Consider the following 22529-nt stretch of genomic DNA (forward strand, 5'->3'; position numbering starts at 1 on the left):
GACAAAGAAGAGAAGAGAAGAGAAGAGAAGAGAAGAGAAGGAAGAGAAGAGAAGAGAAGAGAAGAGAAGAGAAGAGAAGAGAAGAGAAGAGAAGAGAAGAGAAGAGAAGAGAAGAGAAGAGAAGAGGTAATAGTTACCTTGGTGATGCTAAATAAAAGACCTCAGATTTCTACCTAGTATTGCAATGGCCTATTAGCCTTGATGTCACTCTTTCCTACTGCTGGGAATCAAAGCATCTGAAGAACATGAGTCCTCTATCCTACGATCTTCAAGTCAACCCCTTCTTCTGTGCCTTTCCCTTCCTTTGATCCCTCCCTCTTTCCTTCTTTGTACATGCATGTCAACATGCAGTTCTTTCCATCTTGTTTATGACTTGACTTTTAGGTATATTCTTCCAATGAAACTTCCTCCTTAATAATATATAATTGAGCTAGGCATAATGGCACACAACGTTAATACCAGCACTCTGAAGGGAGACTCTGAGTTTGAGGCCAACCTAGTCCACATAGCAAGTTCCAGACCAGCCAGGAGTACCCTTCCACTATCTAACCATCCATCCATCTACCCATTCATCTATCTTTTTATCTATCTATCTGTCTATCTATCTATCTATCTATCTATCTATCTATCTATCTACCTATCTACCTACCTACCTACCTTTGTGTGTATAATCAATATTCAAGCATCTTTTAATTATATTATCTATGTTATCTATAGTGTCTTTTCCTTTTTAACTGGGACATTGAATAGTTATGAAGTAGATAAAATATGTGAGAGATTAAAAAAGTGTTCTTGAAACAAATTGGTAAGTAAAACCCCCCAGACTAAATTCTGTTTAGTCAAAATTAGACTCATTTGTTAATATGATTTATACTCCCAAATGCCATGAAGTTTCATTGCCCAGGGTAAACTATGGAAGAAATAATATGATGTCCCAGATCTTCCATGAACAATCCAGTGCGAACTCACCCTGAGGACCCAAGCATGACCCTTGGCACAATTTATAATGCTCTTTATGAATTCCTTCACTCAGCCCTCACTCTGCCAGGGACCAAGGTTCAGTGAACCCTGCAGAACAAATACACAGGAATATCACTCCAGGAAACCATGGCCAAGCTTCCAAAAGTCTCAGAAGAGAGGAAACTTGAGTGTCAAAGGAATATGCCAAAGGAGAGCAAAACCAAAGGAAGATACAACAAGCATCATTGAGGAATCCAGAGGACCCTAGAACCACACACCCAGCGCTGAAGCTAGAAGGACAGAGGTTTCAACCAACATTTTGTCTGCAGTAAAACTGACCTCAACAGTGAGAACAAACATAAACACATTTTTTTTTTTTTTGCAAATGAACAAAAACTGAATGCAACTCCATCAGTTGCTGCCCAGTAAAGAATGTAACGGAAAGATTCCTTCACAGGAAAGTCACAGTAAATGGCTACTGTACTCTGCAGGAATGGAAAAAGAATCCAGACATGGCATACAGAAATGTCAATAGCTACAGAACATCCCGCTGGCTCCTGGATGCTCTGCCAGGCACACTTTATCCCTCACTGGCAGACGCTGTGTTTCTCTGACCGATACATGCTGAAAAATTACTTATCTAAAAATATGGGGCTACAAGTGTTTGGGATATTTCTAGTCTTTTAGATCGGAAGTTTTTAGATAGACTCTTCCACTTCAGCACCTCTAACCTGGAACATTCCAAATTCTAAACCTGCTTGGGCATAATGTCAGATTAGAAACTCTGGGCCTGTGCATGTATATATCTGAGAGTAGATACACTGAGCACACTTAGTGGGTAGCAAACTTTTGATTTGGAAATGTTCTTACTAAATAAGATAATTTTGCTGGATTGGCTATACAATGACCAAACTTCTTCTGTTGCCGGTTTCTTTGATTTGTCTTCCTACCACAGCAGTGACCCAGCATGGAGGCCTCAAGGTGTTGTGTCTGCATATGAAAAAAGGGCCAAGAGCCCCAGAAACAGCAAAGCAAATCCCAACCACAGGCCCTTGCCTGAAGCTTGCATTATCAGTACAACTTAGCTGTGACAGCCTAGCTTCCTGTGTATCTCCTGGCTCAACAACAGCTTCCCAATCCCCACTTTGCAGACCCTCACATGTCTGCCTTTGGCTGCTTACTCTTCCATTCAGCTCACTGGCTTGCACATGCATTTCAGCGTTTTCCCTGGGTAATGGATGCTGCTAGACCACTCACCCTGATCATATACAGTCAGAATTGCCATTGTAACCTGAGGTCCCATGCTTACGTATCTCTTATAGCCGTTTACTTATCCATCCTAACTCTTGTGGACTGTAGTCTCCATCTCATAGTTATGTTGGGTGCCATGGCCAGGGGAGGAGGCAACAGCGAAGCACTGGTGTCTCACAGAGGCAAAGAGAGGAAGGGTGGCTGGATGTTCAATGTGTGTGTGTGTGTGTGTGTGTGTGTGTGCAGTAGCAATTAAAGATCATAACTGGACTCTTCATGCTTCTGGTATAATCTTCCAGATAATGAATTCAGCCAGGAAATAAACATTTTCATAAACATTGTTTTTGCTACCTTCTTTACTATCTTTCGTATTAAATACTGAACTCTGCTATTCAACTACTTATGTTGCCTTGTCTAAATCCTTCAGAATCTTTGTAAATCTCTCACTACTTAAACTAGAAATTGTCTCAGTGTGGGCCTGGTTCGGGGGAGTTACTATTCTTTCACTGCACAGTGTAACCAAGGGTTCTTATCAACTAGTATCTACTGATCGTTCAGTCCCTAAGAGTACGGGGCTTAAGAAGCCTAGAGATCTTTTCAAACAGGATGTTCAGATTCCAGCCCAGACGTTCAAACACATTGCTCTGAATCAGTCAAATGTGTACATTGTGAAGGCTCCTCCAATAGTTCTGGGGTGTGTCAGGGTAAGGGTTTCTGTGGCATGGACAGCCATGGCTCAGCAGCTGGGCACACAGCAAAGCATAATGCTTTATTATTTATTGACAATCTATACATCCCTGACTTAAAGTAACTTCTTTGGTACCTAAACAGACTAACAATATATCTAGAACACAGTAAACACAAATGTGATAGAGGCCAAACTGCATCTTTTCCAAAAGTCTTATGTCCCAATGCCAGTTCTCAGAAAGAGGCTGTATTTGGAGAGGAAATTAAGGCAACAGGAAGCACTGTGGAGAGCCCCCTTCTAGCATTAATGTTGACCTTCTAAGAAGAGGAGATTAGGCCAGGGATGCCGACAGAGACTGAGGAACAAGGGATTCAGGAGAGCCCAACCTGCAGACACTTGGCTCTCAGATGCCAGCTAGAGAGCAACAACAAGAAAACAAATGTGTTTATCTCAAAGTGTAAGACTTTTTGCTATAGCAGAGTCAAATATGTGTACAGGCACTACACAAAAAGCAAGTGGTGATTACAAAATGATTCCTAAATTCTCAAGATTTCTTGCTCAATAAATCACCAACCAGAGCATGTCAAAGGGCTGATGTCTTTTGGTCAGTCATTGAGGATTGAACACCCACTAGTCACTGGCACTTGGGATGCTATGGCTTACTTTTCATTAAATTGTATGTAAACCAGAAGAAATCATAGGTGAGCAAGGCATAACCATCCTCTGCTTTGGATTTTGGTGTTGTCAAAGGGAGCCACTGGAGATGCTGCTTGCGCCTCCATGGTGCCCCTGAGAAGAGATGGCTGAAGACTTGATGCCTTGTAACTAACTCAAGGTTGTTGGAACTCGCCCTAGACACAGAGCAGGAAATGAGCCTCTTATGGTCACAGGGGCACAATATCTAGGAATTCCTAAAGCATGTTCTCTCCCTTTAGTCTCTTAAATTTAAGATTATATATTCTAGTTTTATTTGTTCAACTATTTGATGCAGATGTATTTAGACTTGATCATTATTTCTTACTTTTAGGAAAGGGCCCTAATTCCATTAAGTTACTATAAATTTAAATTTACTAAGTCTAAGATTATATATATGAGCATGAAATTAGCCTGAGCTGGAAATCAAAATAGATTATAACAGTCTATTTTGTCTCCTAAAAACTGAGATGTAAATGCACATTTTAATTGAGAGAACTGGTTACTTTCAGTAGCTCATAAAATATTGCTAACACATGTATTCAGACAGTGTTTATATATTCAAAATGCTAAATAATTTACCTTAGTATCTTACATATAATTAAGCTTACATTCTATTTTAAAACAGGTACAATATTTGCTACAATCATAGACATGCCTTTTGTGTAATACTCACTTCATAGCACTAAAACACCATGACTTCCTAAGAGAGAGCCCCTTCCAACCTAACAGCAGCAATAGTTGTACTTGGACTTGAAGTTTCTAAGGAAATTCCTGTCTTCCACAATCCTCTATCATTACATTAAATCCAAAAATAAACATGTATACTGCTGAGGACAAGTAGCTCACCAATCATGTTTACTGTCCTTGTCCTTTTGACAAAGGAAAATTAGTTTGGGGGAGAAATTCGCTGTTTGTGCTTGGGTGGTTTTTATTTAGAGTGTTCAAAAATCATTTTTAACATCCTCTCAAATTTCCTGGGAGTTTCATTCTAAACGTTGGCTGAAATGTTTGCCTACAATGTCTAATGAGCAGGTCTTTGAAAAAAATAAAGAGAATTGCCCTCAAGTGTATCATTTCTACAAACTAAAGGGATGCGCTTAAAATGAGAATCAGGAAAAGTATGACAAGCACATATGACACACAGCACCCCAGCCCTTCATGATCACGTCTAATCTCCACAGAATTAATGTGTAATGCCTTTAAAAGTGCTCTGCTACACTTTAATGCATTTAATAATTAAACAGATATCAACACTTGTGTTGAAAATGTGTCCGATTTTCCTTGCACATTCTTGGATATCACCCAAGGTAATGATTTCAGTAGATTTTTGGAGCTTATGAAATACAGCATTTCTGTGTACACATACACACACACAGACAGATACACATAGTGTATGTACACCTGTATGAACAGATGCATGCACCTATGAGTGTCCTGAGACAAGAGGAGGGCATGAATATTTTATTCCTTTGAATCAGGGTCTCTCTCCGAACCTGGACCATGCAGGCTTTAATTAGGCTGGCAGTCAGCAAGCTTCAGAGATCCTCATGTCTCTATCCTGCCAGTGTTGAGGTTACAGATATATGTGCCAAGATTATGCTCGACTTATACCTGGACACAGGTATACAGGGTTGCCTCCTTGTGCCCTTAACCACTGCACTGTCTCTCAGTGTCACATGTAGCACCTGTAAACCAGAACATAGGATGATTTTTCTTTAAGCATATAGACCAATGGGGCCTTTTGTTTGACTAGATACTAGCACTGATTAGGAAGGTAAGCCTCCCTGCCTCTCTTCCTTCTTCTGACAAGGTTTTATTATGTAGTTCAGGTTGGCATCCTTCCGCCTCAGTCTCCCTAGTGCTGGGCATATAGACATACACTGCTTCCCTCAGCTTCAAAGCGTTCTTTCAAGATATCAACTATTTTCAGATTAAACCTTTCATTTCTTTATTTATGTAATTCCCAGAGTCCGTGAATCTGTTTCTTTACAAATTACTCAACTCTGATGGTGTGATTAGTGGATTATAGTGATGGGGGAGATCTGCCAAGGTTACCTAGGTGACCAACTGAAAACATAGGGTACTTATAAAGAGGAAGGCAAGAAAGAAAACTAGACCATTCAACACTGATTTGGAAGGCAGAGAAGAGGGAGCCTTAAGCACAGGCAGCTTCTGGAAGGCAAGAAATCACACTGTCCTGTTACCTCCTCCAAGAAGGACCACAGTTCCTGGGGGTAGACCATTGCAACTGCAAACCCAGAATGAGCTGTCAGACACTCATCCACAGGGGATTAAGCCACTGAAGTTGTAATCTGCTGCAGCAGCATTGGGAATTAATCAGTGATCTATCAACATTTGATCTTGATTTTATTATTCTATTAAATTTAGTCAAAAGTTAGCCACATACCGAGAACATATACATAAAAACACATTTGGGAGGTCCCGAGCAGAGCAGATGGACCAGCTACTGTTGGCGAGGGCAGCTGGAGCCTTCTAGTTCATCAGGAGCAGTTACGGTCCCCCTGGGTGAGCGGATGTGGAGGGTAATCAGAGTCCACTCCTTTCAGGTGGTGACAGGGGAAACTTGCTAGGAGAAACGTGTCGAAAAGGCTGTTAAGGAGCCAGCGTGGTGCTGAAGGCTCTTTCCATCCTCAAACCTGTGATTCCTCCTAAAACAGGTGTCACTAAAAAACAGTTCTGAGATCCTCGGTCAAAGTTTCGCAGAAAAGAGCAAATGGGACTTCAGGACAACACAAGTTAGCTCAGACAACAAGTGGAGCAAAGAGGTAAGATGGTGGCTTACAGGCTCGTAGGGAGCATCTACCCACTTCCTGCGGTGACCTTCAGCTTTTCCACTGAGTGCCAGCACCCTCGGGTCCCAGGCAATAAGCACAAGACAGACAGGTGTGGGTCCACTCTGAACCCTGGTACCTCAAAGGCCTAGCAGATCCTCATCAGGATTGGTATGCCTGTTGCTTCCCTCAAATGCACAACACCCAAGCATTCCTGACTTCATGAGAATCAAAAGAAATTTATCTAATGAGGGCCATGGAATCTCAATTCCAATCAACACAATGACATTTGTAATGTCCTTTTTGCCCTGTAAGGTAATGTGGAAAAGTTCTTGGGGGTCAGTAAAGAATAGATGGTTTTATCTTAAAACGTGAGAAGACCTGAGGTACAATGTTTTAGCAGGGCGGATGGATAATGAGTGCAGAGCTCCAGGCTCAAGACAGAGGCAGTGGAGACTTGACACCATGCTATCGTCCTTGGTTCACTCTTGCAAGTGTGAGGTGGAGTGGGGGTGCTGTATCCCTGAGTCCTCAGCCACCAAAACAAAAGCAATTTCTATAACTCTGGTATTCATGCTTGATTTCTATTGCTTTGTATGGTACTGTCTTCTGCAGTAGATTCAAATTTCTCATAGAATAAAAAAATAGCGACACGCACATTAAAACCCCTTTAACATACTGTTTAAATGAGAACTGATCGCATGGATACATACTCAGCTTCCTCCTGAGACTGGATCTAATAAACACAGTAAGCTCTCCCTAGCTAGAGGTGGGATTTCATGCCACTTCCCTTGCTCCATGGTGGGACTTTTATTTGGCTTGAGCAGGTGTGTGTGTGTGTGTGTGTGTGTGTGTGTGTGTGTATGCACATATGCATTTATACATATATACATATGTATACATTTGTATTTACACACCTACTTCAACAAGGACACACCTCCTAAATCCTTCCAAACAAATCATGAACTGGAACTAAGCCTATGCAAGGAGCATTATCATTCAAACTCTCTCTCTCTCTCTCTCTCTCTCTCTCTCTCTCTCTCTCTCTCTCTTTCTCACACACACACACACACAGAGAGAGAGAGAGAGAGAGAGAGAGAGAGATTAAATGGAGTTATTTTATAATCAAGGACAATACTTCAACTAGGTGCCACATACTAGCAAATGGGTTATCTCTTTCTAAGTTGTTGGCCAAATGGGGTCCTATAGAGAGAGTGCCACACATTATAGGTTATTGCCATAGCTCTCGGTTCTCCTCTTGGACTCCATGGTATTAAGACCTTATTGCTGAAGAGACCACATTCTTGAGTCATAAAACACAGAAAAGGTGAGTAAATGCCAATTAGGTATCTTCATTCCTATGGTCTAGTCTCCACAGTGCTCAAAGAGTTTATGCATGCTACCAGAGAAGAAAGTATATTACTAAGTTTACTCAGCTATGAAACCTAAAAGCTGCAATAATGACTGGTCTGACAAGACAAGTCCACCAGTTCAACAGTGCCATGAACTTTGTGGGAGTAATCAACTGACTACTTCCTGCCTGCATCTCAGGACAGCTTCATGAGATGGAACCCACGTATGCCATCATTAACAAGGCCAAGAATATGTGGATAGATAGGTCATAGGCCATAGGGGAGAACTTAACATTATTAGTCTATTAAATGACAATTGTATTAAAATAAATCCTAATGATTTATGGCTATATCCAGGGATTAGTGAATTGTACATTTCTCACATAGAAGTTTCTTGCTTCTTGAGAGACTATAGTTAACAAGGAGTCCCACAACTGGTCAACCAACAGAAAATAAGAGACTTCACAGTGCTCATATCTAGGTAGTATGCCTACAGTACACCCTTCCCCCTATGGCTGAGAGATCTTCTTGGAAGAGGGGGGCAGAAACCTTGTAAGGGGCAGAGGTGGCGAATGACTTTAAGGAAGCAGTGTTTTCTGGACACAATAGGGCAGTTAAACACATGGACTTACATTGATTATAACAGCATGCGCAAGACCTACACAAGCTCAAGCCAGACACAAGTCCCACCATGGATTAAGGAAAGTGGGCACAAAATCCCACCTCTGGCTAAGGAGATCTAGTAGTTTCTGGGGAAGGGGGTCAGTTTTTTGTTTGTTTGCGTGTTTGTTTATTGGTTTTAATGGTGGGATTCCTGGTCTACCACACTATAGGGTAGACCCCATACTCATTAATAGTTGGCAACACAAATTAAACTTGTTTTTTGTTGTTGCTAGTTGGTGAGGTGTTTTTCTAATTTTTATTTTTGTTTTTGAGAGAGAGAGAATTTAGTGTGAGGGATAGGAAGTTAGAAGTGGGTATGGGAGAGGTTGGAGGAGGGGATAAATACAACCAAAATACATTATATGATTCTCAGAAAGGTATTTTTAAAAGCAAGAAGCATTAAGAAGCTAGTTCTTTACACAAATGATGGCTCTGGCTGTCTTGGTCACTGTTCTATTGCCATGAAAAGACAAACAAGGAGGAAAGCAACTCTTAGAAAGGAAAACATGTAATTGGGAGCTTGCTTACAGTTTCAGAGGCTTAGTCCCTTCTCATCATGGTGAGGAGCATGGCGGCCCATAGGCAGGCATGGTGCTGGAGAAGAAGCTGAGACCTTTCCATCCTAATTCTCAAGCAACAGAGGTGGAAAGGAGACTGGGCATGACATGGGCTTTTGAAACCTCAAAGCCCACTCTCAGGGACACACTTCCTCCAAGGACACACCTATTTCAACAAGGACACATCTCCTAATCCTTCCAAACAAATCATGAACTGGAGAATAACCATGTAGATACATGAGTCTATTGGCTGGGGAGGGGGCATTCTCATGCAAACCACCACGCTAGATAAAGAGAAAAATCATACAAGCCATAATTATGAATCAAGCTCTGGAAAAGGCAAAGCAAAAAAACGCATTTAAGACACAGGGAAAAAAACATTACCACTTTGAAGATTTATACATTACATGTGTGTGGGTACTTGCAGAAACCAAAATGGGGCATTAGATCCCCTGGAGGCACAGGTGGTTTTGAGCTGCAGGATGTGTGCTCTAGGAACAAAACTCAGGTCCTCTGCAAGGGCAGTGCATGTTCTTAACCAGTGAGCTCTGTCTTCAACCCCGAGGACATCACTTTTAACAAAAATAGTATCTTCATTTATCCACACACATGAAGATCACACACATTCACTAAACTTTGTCTTAAAGTCACCATTGCAAGTAGCTACTCTTTTCATTCTCAGCATTAAATATCATTACTGTTTTTTTTACACACAGAGATATATATTATATAATATAGATTTGCTTAAGCATAGACTGGTATGGGGAGACATTGTGCTATAGTTTGTGTAAGAGTTCCCAAAAGACCCATCCAGGCATTGAATGTTTGATTCCCCAGCCCAAGAAGTGATAGAATCTTTAAGAGTGCCTCCTAGTGGGAGGGCTTAGGTCACTGGGGGTGTGCATTCAGTGAATTGTGAAAATCAAGACCCCCCTCCCTTTTCTTCATTCTTCCCTCCCTCCTACCCTCTCTTTATCTCCACTTAGACACAGACTTTGTTCTATATGTACCCACCTATAATTTGCTTCCCACCACAGGCTCTGTAACAACAGATCCCAGTCCAAGGACTTCCACAACCATGAGCCCAAACAAACCTTTCTTCATTCTGAAGTGATTTTCTAAGCTATCTGTCACATAAACACAAAGCTGATACACTCTGAGAAGCTAAAGAAAAGCTCAGAGGAGACCACAAAGTTGATTGGTCACAGTTAGAAGCTCCCAGGTCCTAATGAGGAGCAGAAGGAGGGAGAACATGAGCAAGGAAGTCAGGACCGCGAGGGGTGTGTTCACCCACTGAGACAGTGGGACAGATCTAATGGGAGATCACCAAGGCCAGTTGGAATGGGACTGATGGAGCATGTGATCAAACCGGACTCTTTGAATGTGGCTGACAGTGGAGGCTGACTGAGAAGCCAAGGACAATGGCGCTGGGCTTTGATTCTACTGCATGGACAGGCTCTGTGGGAGCCTTGTCAGTTTGGATGCTCACCTTCCTGGATCTGGGGGAAACTGGGAGGACCTTGGACTTCCCATAGTGTAGGGAACCCTGACTGCTCTTTGGCCTGGAGAGGAAGGGAGTGGGGGTAAGGGTAGAGGGGAGGGGAGGGAAGTGGGAAGAGGGGAGGAGATGGAAATTTTTAATAAAAAAAAGAAAAATGTGAGATGAACCATGTACTCAAGTGTGGACATGACAAGCATGGGATACCCGACCTTCTGAGCGGCTCTTCAGATCATGGACGATATGAAGTCTTTTACTCTCCTGCCTAAAGATTCTAACTATTAACTAGATGGTCTGCCCCAGAAGCCACTGTGTCCTTGATCTCACTGAAGAAGGAAGGGGTATTATGAAGGCAGAGTATAGAAAACCCAACTATCAGAGAGTTCTTCAGGAAAAGCCTCTTGGTATCCTGCATGACGGAATATCTAATGTTGTCAATGCCCTAGAGACAGCTGATTGTCCTCATCATGTATTTTATGACACTCATGTCATTAGGGAAGGAAGAATGCTTTTCCACTGGGCATGTTCAGTGCAGTTCCTCTCTTAGTAGATGCACGCAAGGTCTATCTTTGTCCTTCCAGGGCTAGAAAGCTTTGCTGTAAACTTCTTACTCATTCCTCTTGGTGTTTATTATGGTTGAACTGCAGGATGAGTCAAGAGCATCCTGATGGACTAGTGTACTACAAACAAGAACCCCTTCCCTATGACTGGGACATCTTCCTCAGCATGGCATGCATGGATTCCTCTCATCCTACAATAGACTGGTTATCAGTCTCAGGCTGTGGTACCAGTCCACTTGTGTTGGCCATGTAGGAGTTTCTTGTGGCTGCTGTAACAATGCACAAACTCGGTGTACCAAAATAAAGTAACTGGCTGCCATGTTGTTCTTGCAGGCTAGAAACCTGCAGTTATCAGTAGGGTCATTCTCTCTCAGAAAACTGTGTGGTGACTAGTTTTATGTCATAAATTATGAGAGAAGGGAACTTCAGTTGAGAAAATGCCTTCATAAGATCAAGCTGTAGGGCATTTTCTAAAGTCGGGGTTGACATGAGAGGGAGGTCACTCCTTTGCGGTTCTGGGTTCTGGAGGAAAGCAGGTTGAGCAAGCCACAATAGACAAGTAGGTAGCACCCTCCATGGCCTCTACATCAGCTCCTGCCTCCAGCTCCCTGCCCTGACTGAGTTCCTGCCCTCACTGCTTTTGATGATGAACTGTTATATGGAACTGTGAATGAAAAAAAAAAGCTTTCCTCCAAGGTTGACCAAAGTTGCCTTGGGCCACCGGTTTCATCACAGCAATGGTAATCCTCACTAGGACATCTTGGTCATTACTTGTTTCTCCCATGTGGGTAAGCCTTGGCTTTCATGTGCGCCACCGAAGTCTCTGACGTGGCCATCATCTGGCACATCTGGAGCATTCTGTGTGTGCTCCTCTGCACACATCCATCCACTCCCTCTTCCTGAAAGCAGAGCCTTTACCCTGGATGAAGGGAGCAGCCACTGCAGTATGACTTCATGTTCATTTCAGCTCATCTGCAGAGACCCTAATTCCCAACAAAGTCTCACTCAAATGTCCTGGGAGCTGGACCTTCAAAATTTCTTTTTTTTGGGGGGGGGGGGGGGAGGGGAGGCCACAGTTTAACCCATAGCAGAAACCTGAAACACATTATCTAAAATAAACCTATTCTTTCTATTCCCAAGCACTTCCTTGGGTTACCACACCCATTCACATCCAAGAGCTGAGGAAGGGCTCCTGATTTTTCTGGTTTGAAACTCACAACCCATCCATGCTGACTCGCAGCTCCATGCCTCAATTCTAATCCTTACATCTTCACCATTAGATGGGGCTCAGCAAAGATCACAGTCTTCCAAGTCTCCTCCCTGTTAATAGCTTCCTTTCCATATCAAGCTCTTTGGGGGCGGGAGTTTTGCTGAAAAGCCCCTTATTCAAGCCCTTCAAGGCTTCTCCATCACAGAAATACAATCAAACTTCCCCACGTCCTGCAAGGTGCACAGGTTCCGACTTGACCTCAGCTGACTCTCACGGTACCCTTTCAGCATCTCCCTGGATTGCGGGGACAGGTATGTCTTTTCCTACTGCCTGGGACTGACACACTTTCCTGTGTGCTAACTTCATACTCTTAGTCTCAGCCTGAGTGGCTGGTTTTGCCCCTCTCTGGTTCAGCTTAGATGCCTCCTGCTCAGAGAGACCTGCTTCTGGATAGTTATTTTTCTGGCTTTTTTTCACAGTGGACTGAGTCGCTCTGCTCTGGACTCTCCTGTGGGTTTCATAAGGACAATCTTGCAGTGTATCCCAACCACACTGTCTCTAGATTCGTGTATGAGCCACAAACTTTATTTCTCTATCCCTCAGGATATTACAACTCTCCATTGTTTACCAAGGCTCACGAGGGAGCAATATCATCAAACAGGAAGTTCATCAGCACTAGGTCTCCAGTCCCTGACTTGGTTGTACCGCACACTGGTACAGTAACTATGTGTGCATTTAGCATACGAGGTTGAGACCCCTCGAAGGTTGATTTTACGTACGCTTCCTCTGACCCAGTACCCATTCCTCTTCCCTTTCCTCCTTCCCTCCCTTTCTTTGTGCTGTGGAGGGAACGGAACCCATGGTCTTACACACGCTAGACAAACTCTCTGCCACTAAGCAACAGCCCCAGGCCCTAGTTTGTCTTAGCAAAGAGGTTTCCGAGAAGCAAATAACAAAGTGCAGCTTTAATCTCGTGATTTTCAAGTTTGGAATTTGGAGAGAGAGAGAGAGAGAGGAGAGTCATTTGACGAAGACAAGCCACAGCGTGCCTGGCCCTCCGCGAAAAAAAGACAATACAGGAGAGGTCGCTTTTAAAAGATGAGATGGTGGCTTTCTAATTATGCTTTAAGCAGCCTCGTGATTTCTCATATTTGCCCTCAGCGCTCCTCTCATGGCTGCATTAACATCCTGCAGTCACCACCACAGCTCCAAGGCTCTCGTTCTTTGGCTGGCTCCAAAGGTCTTCACCGGATTCTCGGATTCTCCGCAAGAACCACTCTGCTTGGCTGACATGGGATTGGCACATGGGGCGTAGCCCATTTCCCGTCACCAGTCTAAGTCACAAAACAAAATCAGGTACTATTGACTCATGCGTGCACAGACCAGTCATTTGCTTGCCTGCCTCTGGCACAGACGAACTGCTGTATTTTTCTAGGAAAATAAACTCTCACAACTCGTTGGGTTATGGGCGAGATCATGGTGAGCAACTGTTGTTCAAAGTACCCAGTAATTGCAGAGTACCGTTCTGAGGACATTAAAAACTTCTAGTCTCTAGCCACTGGCTAACCACTTAAATATAAGCTAGCTTAAAGGCAAGGGATAAATGACATTTTATACTTCACAAAGTGAGCATTTATTTGTCTAAGCAATTAACTGGTCTCACTCATAAACTCCTTTGTTGAAACCTGAGGCCTTGCAGGCTGCTTTCAGAAGGCCCAATCCTGGTTGTTTTACAAGGAAGTTGCTTCCCGGCTACCCTGTGCCCTCTTGCCCTACTCCCTGACTTGGTCTGCTTCCAAACTAGAAAACTCAAAGCATAAACATAAACCTAAAGGGGAAAAAAAAAATCAAAGAGACGCAGAAGGTGAAAAGGTAACCAGCGCTGGCGGGAGTGAGCTGCTCCATTACCTGAAGCAAGCGCCCCGCTCAGCAGAAAGGCAGACATCTGTGGCGCCACAGGAGGAAATAGCTTGTCTGGCGAGAAGGAGACAAACCGAACCCCAGGGCCCCGTGGGGCCAGAGCATGATTGTCTCCAGGTCCATAATGAAAGAAATTTTGCTGCTCTCTACCTGCCTCCCAAGGCACACTTGCTCCCTCAAAGTCACGGTCCACCTCTGTGGTGCTGGCCACGGGCTGGGGATGCGGGCTAGTCCCTGGGGAATAATCCACCCGGTTGTCCTGGGTGGAGTATCTGTGTGGTATTCCTGCTTCCAGGTTTCTGTCTCTTCCATTCTGGAGAATACATTTCAGCCCCTTCACCGGAAGTCTCCAGGGGATGGAGACCATGCATGAGAGTTGCCGAATGGCTGTCTTCTCACAAAGGCTTCATGAGAGAACTCTGTCCATAGTGATGTTAGGATGGGAATTGACCTTCTCCAAAGAGGCCTAAGGCTCTGGCCTCCTGAGACAACTTCCCATCTTCATTCCGTGTTCTCTTTGTATATTTTTGTTTGTTTGTTTTTTTTTTTTTGGATGGAGTCTGACTGTGTAGTCAAAGCTGACAACATCTTATGGTTAATCATTGTCCATAATTTTGTTTAATTAATTACTTTATTACTCTATCTATCTATCTATCTATCTATCTATCTATCTATCTATCTATCTATCTATCTATCTGTAGCAGGATCTCAGTGACTTCACTTGCCTAGAATTTGCTTTGCTGCCCAAGCTGGTTTTGAACACATGGAGATCTGTCTGCTTCTACTTCCAAAGTGTGCAGACTAAAGGCATGTGCCACCCTGCCCAGTTTTCATTATATCTTCTTAATCTTTGAATGAAAGCATCCAGTTGAGGTCTTCCAGAAAGAGTCCTTTCCTTGTAGAGCTCACGGATCCAGTACCCTGTCCATGTTGACCCTGTGCCTGTGCCCACAGGATAGATAGGAAAGCATATGCTTCCACTCTCTCTTTAGGAATGCATTTGTTTTGCCATGTGAACTTGAACACTTGTGATTCCTCAACATTGAAAGCCATGATGTGGATATGGGAAAAGCCCGGCCGCCAGGAAACTCCATTCTTCTGTTTTTAATTTTTAAAATTAGATTGTTTTATTTTATTCCATGTGTGCAGTACTTTGTCTATATGTTTGTATGCACACTACATATGTGCCCGTGCCTGCAGAGATCAGCAGGCACCATCAGATCCCCCAGAACTGGAGTCGTAGATGGTTCTGAGCCACAGTGTGGTGCTGAGAACTCAACTTAGACCCTTCACAAAAGCACCACGTGTGCTTAACTGCTGAACCATCTGTCCAGCCCCAGCTCTCCTAACTACAGGCAGGAGGTTCCAGGTACTGACTTATCTCTTAATTATTGACTTCGAAACATTTTGTTCTTCAATTGGACTATTTATGAGGCAATGCTTGGTGCTTTGATACACATGTTACATGCAAAAGAATGTAAGAATGAATTCTATATTTTAGCTCCTATGTTCAATGTTGCTTTGTGGCAAGAGCACTGAAAGCTATTTCTGTTAATTTTGAAATAACATAATTATCTAAATGCAGTCAGGCTGTTATGCAAAGGAGACTGTGACGTAGGCTTTTCTACCCCGGCGTGACTCTGTAACTGCGGATAACGTTTCTTTCTGAGTTAACCACGTTTTGCCACTCTACAAAAACATCCCAGAAATCCACTTAGGAAGAGCACAGGGTTCCTGCGCCTCACAGCTCTGGAGGCTTCAGACTGGGGAGATCCGCTAATCTGCCGCCTGGCCTCTCGAAGGAAGGATGGCGAGGGGGTGGTGGAGGAGAGCATGGAGCACAGCATGCTGCTCACCTCATGAACCAGGAAGCAGAAAGGAAGAGGGAAGGGATGGGGTCCCACTCTCACACCCCCAATGACCCGAGGACCTTATGTAACAGGTAGCTGCACTGAAGTCAGAGAACCTTGGTGTCCGCCCTCACCTTCTACCTTGCTTGTGACAGTTTCTTTGTTGTCTCTCTGTTATGTGTACCGTGTCAGATGGAACTGTCAGCTCACGGGTGTTCTCCTGCATCCCCTACCCATCTCCCATAGGCCTGCTGAGATTTTAGATACTCACTCTTTGCACACAGCTTTTACAAGGGCCCTGGAGATTCTAACTGAGGTCCTCACAGTTGTGCAGCAAGTGCTTTTACCCAGTGAGCCATGTCTACAACACCGCCAATGATCATTTCACTAATATTAAAATAATAACCCATATTAATTATTAATATTGCATGTACATGAGTATGTATGCACATATGCACATGTATGACGTGTGTGGGGAGCACCTGTGTGGAGGTCAGAGGATAACTCTGTGGATCTGATGGTCTCCTTCCACCTTGAATGTGGGTTCCAGACATTGAACGAACACAAGTCATCAGGCTTGGGCATCAAATGCTGTAGTCACTGAGCCGTCTTGTCACCTCCCCAACTGATGTGGGATTCCTCTCTGTATGCTGTGAATACCATTGGTTAAGGAAGAAGCTGCCCAAAAGCAGCTTTTGGGCCTATTGCAGCGCAGAATTGGGCAAGGCAGGAATTCTAAGCAGATAGATGTAGAGAGAGAGAGAGTAGGTGAAGTCAATGAGAAGCCATGTAGCCGCAAAGGAGAAAGATGCCCACGGGAGTCTGCTGGAACCTTGCCGGTAGGTCATGACCTCATGATGATGCACAGATTAATAGAGACGGGATAGTTTAAGATATAAGAGCTGGCTAGAAATGAGCCTAAGTGATTCGCTAAGCAGTGTTTTAATTAATACAGTTTCTGTGTGATTATTTTGGGTCAGGGTGGCTGGAAATGAAAAAACAGCCTCCATCTACACCCAACTCTGTTACTTCCAATGCTCCTAGATCTATGGGAAGCAAGTTGAGCAGATATCAGTATCCCTTCATTTGTGTGGTATTTTAAGGGTTAAGCTCAGGCTTCCTGAATGGTAATGAGGGCTGCAAAGAAGCAGCTACACTGAATATTGGTCACCTTATTCCTCACTTTGAACAATCTTATCTGGGCAAAGGAACTCAGGGAGTTCTGCCCCTCCCACAGGACAGACACGCTTAGTGCTTTTTTGGAAGCTCAAATTCTGCGTTTTGCACTGACATTTCCTGAACACCCAGAACGATGAAAAGGATCTGCTGTCACAGTATAAGACAGGGCTTTGTTCCTTAAGCCACTCAACATCACAGAGGCACAGAGTGTTCTGAAGATACTAAAGATGCTCCATTACCATCTCCTTTACAGGGACCGAGCGCCTCCTGGGTCTACAGGATAGAAGAATGAGCTTGTTGAGCTTCACGTGGCTCTGAGTTCTGTAATGAGCTACAGCCTGGGCTTCAGGAGTCCTGGTCTGGGTCGGGCAGGGTGGGGATGACTTTACAGAGATGCTTAGCTGAGTGAGAAAGAGAAAGTGGTGGGCACTGCGTTCCCATGAACAGGAGGAAAGACCAGACTGGCACTGCTTCACCAGCTTGTGAGGCCAGCTGCCACATGTGTGTGCCTTAGAACCAGGCCAGAGGCCACAGTTAATGCAAGGCTGGGTGTCCCTGATGTCCAAATCCAAAGTGCTCGAAATGGGGAAACTTCTGAAGCTTTGAAAAGATGCCATACATGCAAAATTTCATATCATAAAAACCTGGTTTTGCCCAAAGACTTCTGATAATTTTCTCTTTGGTGGTATTGTTTTTGTTTATTTTTTTAAACAGGGTCTCTCTATGTAATCCTGGTTGTCCTGATATTTGATATGAAGATCAGGCTAAAATGTCCAGCTCCTGTCACCTCAGTGTCCCCTGCACACCTTTTCCAGAATTCTATTGCCCTTCATCTGTGTTATATGCCAAATGACCCAGTCAATACATCTCTTTCCCCAACTGGCTGCAACTGCCTTTGGAAATAAAGCCGTTCACATGCATTTCTGTGTGCTCAGCTCCCATAGAGGAAGAGCGAGAGAGGCATTTAGTGTCTGTGAGAAATAACCAGTATGTCTCCATGCAGCACAGGAGCCAATGAGCACACACCCTCCTGCCCGGGGTCTTGCACCTGACTCATGTTAAGGGCTGGCTCTGCTGGGAGCTACCTTATAAAACAAAACAGAGAATGTCATAGAGAAGCCAGGGGCTGGACCGTGTAAGGATGGGTATGAGGTCAGCTGCAGTGAGACACATAACAAGTGGGCCAAAGAAAGGTAGATGTCTGTTCACAGGGCTTAGGGACACCTCTGGATCACCCCTAGGTGAAGGTAAAACTTGGACATAAGGCTAGCTGGGGTGACTAATGATGCCAATAGTAAGCCAGGGCTCTGGGTTGGGCTCTGCCTACTGCCCATAAGCAAGAAGTCTCAGCCACTGATGAATACGGGGACCCCCCCAGGCAGAGCAAAGGGTGTATGCCACTGTGGGGAGGGGGGTAGGGGTGTGTTCTGGGGTGCAAGGTGCAAGAGGTTATCGGGAAAAGGGGAATTAAACTGGCAATGAGACAGGAAATATATTCATTTGCAATTTAATTTTTGAGATAATATGGGCCTTGCATGAGAGATGGCCCTAACAGCCATCTGGCTTTGTCATCGGCTTCACATTTTATCTGGATGATTTTCTTTTCTGTATTTTTAACTGGAGAAAATTGAATTTAAATAGCGGTCTTAGGTAATGGGTTTCTGGGTAAATGGGAGTACGGAGGGGTTCGAGTTCCATCTGGGGTCTTCTTTCACAATTATATTGTGAATAAATGTAACAATCATTAACGTCAGCTGAAAATGGCCATTCTCAATGACTCCAGCACTCTGAGACCTTCACAGACTGCTTAGAAGCCAGCTCAATGCTGAAATTTCAGTTTATGACTGGGTAAGTGCTTTTCCGTCTCAGGGGCTTGCATTTTATAATTTTTTAAAATAGCAGAATAGACTTAAATATAATCATTAAATATACCAATAAGAGTTTAGTAAGATATTAACCCTGTCAGGTATATGCCTGAGAGGATTTTTTCCCCATAATGAAGGCTGCCTCTTTGCTTCAAGTTCACTGTTGTCCAGAAGCTTCTCAGTGTCATGTGGTCCCATTTTTTAACTTTTGGTCTTAATGCCTGTGCAACCGGGGTCCTGGTCACCAAGTCCTTTCCTGTGTCTACCAGGTCAATTCTCTCCCCTCCTTTCTCTTCTATCAGGGTCAGCTCTTATGTGATGTTCTTGATCCATCTGGGGTTGAGTTTTGCATGCAACTCCTTCCTCCCAAGGCTCATGAATCATTATGGAATGGGGAGCAGAAAGACGGCAAGAGCCAGAAATGAAGCCTGGCAACAAGAAAAGTGTTTTCTGGACATAGCAAGCCGGTTACACGCATGAGCTCACAGTAGTGGTGACAGCATGCACAAGACCTGTGTACGCTCAAGCCAGACCAAGTATTAGCATGGAGCGGGACAGTTGAGAAGGAAGTCCCACTCCCAGATGAGGTAGCTGCTACCAGGAGCAAGTTAGTTCTCTTTAAGGATGTGTCCCCACGTGGGTTTAACATGTTCCACCGAATGGTCACACATCTCAAAGCCTACAGCCAGCACTAATGGGATTTGAGGGGGTTAAAAGATAATGATAAGAATGCAAAGTCTTGTGGGCATGGAATGAATAGTGGATCTGGGAGCAGACAATTAAAATATTCAGACTTGATGCATTTTTAAAATTTAAAATGAAGAGTTGACAAGAATAGTCTTTCTGTCCAAGGGTCTATCTGAGAATGACTCCACAGAACACGGCTGTCCGTGGTTAGTCCAGGGTGACCTGTTAGATGTGCACAGACTCAGGATGAGCAACAGAGCAGGGGCGCTGTGGTTATGCACTGCTTAAACAGGAGCGGTTTCCTACCCAAAATGTTTGTCACCCAAAGTATTTCAGATTTGGGATGGGACTTTTTAAAAGTCTGCAATATTTACACGTAACATGATATCTCAGGAACCAAATGAAAGCAGAAAATTCACTTACATTTCATATGTTTCTTATATGCACAGCTCGAGTCAATTTTAAGCAACCTTTTTAAATAAACTTTGTACATGAAACGAAGCTTCATGGAGTGGGATTTTTTTTTTTCTACTTGTGCCCGGATGTCGGTAAGAAAGCATTTCTAGTACTCGGCCATTTCGGATTTTAGGTTTTCAGGTCAGGAATGTCCAACCTGTGAATCCAGATAGGCTCTTCCTAGAGACACGTGAGGACACTGCTAGGAACAAGGACAGCGGGGAGGTTAGGCCTTTCTGTGCGTGTCTGCTGTAGGTGCCTTTCTGAGGGTATGCCAGGCACGCATGGAGACTTGAGCTTGACCTGGCTGTTCTGACACCATGTCTGACTAGATACAGGTGAAGACACCCAAACTCCACAGATTTAGGAATGCCTATGTTCTGGGTGGATCTTCACATATTCTTTTTTTTCTTTTTTTTATGGTTTATTCTTTTATATTTAAAAATTTCCATCTCCTCCCCTCCTTCTCCCCCTTCCCTCCCTCCCCTCTCCCAGTACTACCCCTCCCTCCCTCTCCAGGCCAAGGAGCCATCAGGGTTCCCTACTCTATGTTAAGACCAAGGTCCTCCCAACTCCCACATATTCTTAAAGGGGAGACATGGCAGACTAAGAGGTTTGCCTTTCACCCACAGGACAGTGCCTAGGTGTGTCTTCCTCACCTCAGCAGTCTATCAGCACACTGTATAAAATGCCTAGGGGCAAAAAAGTTAGGGAACAGCTTATGTTGGTTTACAGTTTGATGGCACGGTCCTTCCTGGAAGGCAGGGCAGGCACAGAGAGAGTTTATGGAAGTTAGTTACAGTGTGTCTGCAGTCAGGAAGTACAGGGAGGTGAGCGCTTGTGCTCAGTCTCTTTGTAAACAGTCTGGAACCACATACCCCACAGAATGGCACTACTTATGGCTAAGGTCTCTCTTTCTGTCTTCATTAACCCAGACTGAAACGTACCACGCAGACATACCTGAGGTTTGTCTCGTAGGTAATTTTAGATCCTGCCAACTTGATAGTATCAGCCATCCCCAGTACCTCTCATTCACTTCTCCAGAGAATATGCATCAAATGTCCCAGTGCCAAGAATCTGTTTTGGTATCAGGGGTGAAGCTGCAAACATTCTTGATAAGATGCCAGGCAGCGTGGTACCTGGCTTCTGGAATGCCATCAAGCAAGAGCTTGATAGTCACTTATTTAAATAATCGCAGGAGCATTGTATTAGCTGTGAAAATCGTGTTAACTTGTAATAACCTCAAATTAACTGGGAATTACATTGATTTTTCAGTCATGGTTAAAATTTGGTGTAGACCTGCTTTGTATTCACGCTGAGACTGATCTGGACTTGGCTCACACGACAGCCCCACTGGGCAGATTTCCTGCCAAGTCAAGCACATCACATCCAAGAGGGAGCGCTGGCTTTTTCTTCCAGCAGCCCTGCTCCAGCTGAACTCCCAGATGGAGTCCGCGTGCGCCACCTCCAAGGCAGCTGCTAAAACCTGAACCCGAGGGTTTCTGCCAAAGTCCCCAGTTTCTCCCTATCACAAACCATATGAGTCCTCTTCTAATGTGAACTTGGAAGGTGTGTTCATTTTTCTCTCTGCTGCTTCTATCGGCTTCCTCACCCTAGGGGCCTCCCAGACATCAACACACACACCAACACACACACCAACACACACACACACACACACACACACACACACCGTAGACACATGCTTTTAAAAAAGCTATGATTTTTAAAATACCTGTCTTTGTGTAGGCATGAACATGAGTGCAGGTGCCCACATGCCCATGGAGGCCAGAGGTTGTGTCTCTTTGGAGCTGCAGTTACAGGTGGCTCTGGGCCACCTGACATCGGTGCTAGCCACTGGAACCAAACTCAGACCATCTGCCAAAGAAGTACCTCTGTTCCTAACCCTCAAGTATCTCTTCAACCCCTCAGGTGAACTTAAAACCAGCAAATGAGACCTTCTCCACTCCCGCTGCGAACCGCTTCCTAGTGACTCTCTATTGGGCTTGGAATGAAGGCTAACGCCAACCAAAGAGGAACAAAAACTGCCATTTGTGGCGACATGGACGGAACTGGAGGGGACACCTGCGTTAAGTGAAAGGAGCCAGGCACAGAGATGCAAATACCACAAGTTTTCACGCAAGCTAAAAAGGTTTAATTTTGTCGAAGTGGAGCATAGAATTGTGCTCCGTAGGGGCTGGGAAAGGAAGAGAGGGTTAAAAAGAAGTTAGTAGCAATCTCAATAAAGGAATGAAGCTTGGGGCTCATGGCCCAGCTTCCTAAACACAAGGTTGGTCAACAGAATGTGGAAATCGTGAAAACTTTGACGAGGGGGGGGGGGAAGGATT

The 22529-nt window shown here is 44.1% G+C and overlaps 1 protein-coding gene across 1 annotated transcript in view; it reads right to left on the reverse strand.

The window, feature by feature from the left end:
- The window catches only part of Piezo2 (piezo type mechanosensitive ion channel component 2), a 345375-nt gene that overhangs the window by 221921 nt on the left and 100925 nt on the right, over positions 1 to 22529 (reverse strand).

This window comes from Arvicola amphibius, chromosome 5 (assembly GCF_903992535.2).
Source record: "Arvicola amphibius chromosome 5, mArvAmp1.2, whole genome shotgun sequence".
NCBI lineage: Eukaryota > Metazoa > Chordata > Mammalia > Rodentia > Cricetidae > Arvicola > Arvicola amphibius.